Raw genomic sequence first — 2074 nt, forward strand, 5'->3', positions numbered from 1 at the left:
TCAGAGGGAGATGGATAAAATCCTTAGCATGTATGAGTTACAGGGTGCATTCCCCTATCTGGATAATGTCACTATCTGTGGTAAGATCCAGACCGAAGATCATGACAACCTAAAAAAAATTCTAGCAAAGACCAAAGAACTTACATTTAACTAGGGTAAATGTGTTTTCAATGCAACAGAACTACTCATTCTGGGCTACATTGTTCACGAGGGCGAAATCTGCCCTGATCCTGAAAGAATGGCACCCCTTAAGAAGTTGCCAGACTTCGCAAAAGCCCTTAAGAGGTGTATGGGATTCTTTTCCTACGACTCCAAATGGGTACGTGACTATACTACGAAAGCACGCCTCCTGTTTGACACAAAATCTTTCCCTCTCTCTCCAGCAGCTCTGAAACCTTTTGAGAGAATTAAAACTGATATTGCCAAAGCTGCACTCTTGTCCATCGATGAGGGTGTCCCATTCCAAGTGGAAATCGATGCCTCAGATTGTGCTTTAGTAGGAACCCTTAATCAAAAGGACAGACCTGTGGCATTGTTCTCCCGCACGTTACGCAGACCTGAACTTAAACATCTGGCCATTTAAAAAGAAGCCCAGGCTATCATTGAAGCTGTTCACTATTGGAGACACTTTCTACCTGGTAGAAAATGCACTCTGGTCACTGATCAGAAATCTATAGCTTACATGTTTAATACTAAACACAAAAGTAACATTAAAAATGACAAGATGGCACGCTGGCGAATATAACTCTCAACTTACAATTATGAGATCCTGTATAGACATGACAAGTTAAATTATCCCTCCGACACATTGTCATGAGCTGCTGCCGGTGCTCAGCTTGAAGGACTAAAGGAGATCCATAGCAGACTGTGCCACCCAGGGGTCACAAGATTCTTCCACTATATAAGGGCTAACTTACTCCCTCGAATAAGTCAGAAAACTGACTAAAAGCTTCGTGTTTGCGCGGAATGCAAGCCGTAGTATTTTAAAGCTCCAGGGGCCACTCTCATCAAAGTGACCCGACCTTTTGAAAGGATCAGTTTAGATTTTAAATGGTCATTATCTTCTAACAAAAAAAATGTTTTTCCTTACTGTAATTGACCAATATTTAATGTTTCCCTTCGCGATACCCTGCCCTGACATCTCAACGATGTCCGTCATTGAGGCACTTGACAGAATCTTCAGTGCTTTTAGTTTTCCCAGCTACATTCATACAGACAGAGGCTCAGCATTCATGAGCGCAGAGCTGCACCAAATTCTGTTATGCAAGAGGACTGCCACCAGCCACACCACAAGCTACAACCCCCAGGGCAATGGGCAGGTCGAAAGGGCTAATGCCACAGTCTGGAAGAATGTTAACCTCGCGTTAAAGATACATGGTTACCTTGTTACTCGGTGGCAGGACGTGCTGCCTAAGGCGCTACATTCTATTCAGTCCCTATTATGTACAGCAACAAATCAAACACCTCATGAACGTATGTTTACTTTTCCTAGGAAATCAGGAACTGTGATTGACTGCCCAGCTTGTCTATCTGAACCTAGAACCGTGCTGCTAAAAAGACACGCTTGGCCACGCAAAACAGACCTTCTAGTCCAGCCAGTTCAACTACTACACACTAATCCCAATTATGCCCAATTTCCAAACAGGAGCATGGACACAGTACCCCTAAAAGACCTAGCCCCGCCTGGCTCACCCCTTTCGCATGCCCCCACTCAGAGTGATCCTGAGAGGTTGGATGCACCACCCCAGCCTCTGAGCCCTAGTAAGCATTCAGATGGCCATGCCATCTCAGGGTGGTGGACTGTGTCACGAGATGGCCCAAGGCTATCCTGATCAAGGAGGCCTCTGCAGAGACGTGTGCACCACAACCTCACGCAGGTGATTCTGGAGTGGGTCCAGAATTCCTGCCATCTCACACTACAGATCAGGGAACTGTATCAACATCGTCAGTTCCCAAGGTCGTCACTCCTGCAAAACCTCCACCTGCACCGATAAGGAGGTCTTCTCGTGTTCGAAAACAACCCGAGAGGGTCCACTATTCATAAACATCTCATTATATTCTAATTGCGCTGATA

The sequence above is a fragment of the Narcine bancroftii genome, chromosome 1, assembly GCF_036971445.1.
Source record: "Narcine bancroftii isolate sNarBan1 chromosome 1, sNarBan1.hap1, whole genome shotgun sequence".
NCBI classification, from domain to species: domain Eukaryota; kingdom Metazoa; phylum Chordata; class Chondrichthyes; order Torpediniformes; family Narcinidae; genus Narcine; species Narcine bancroftii.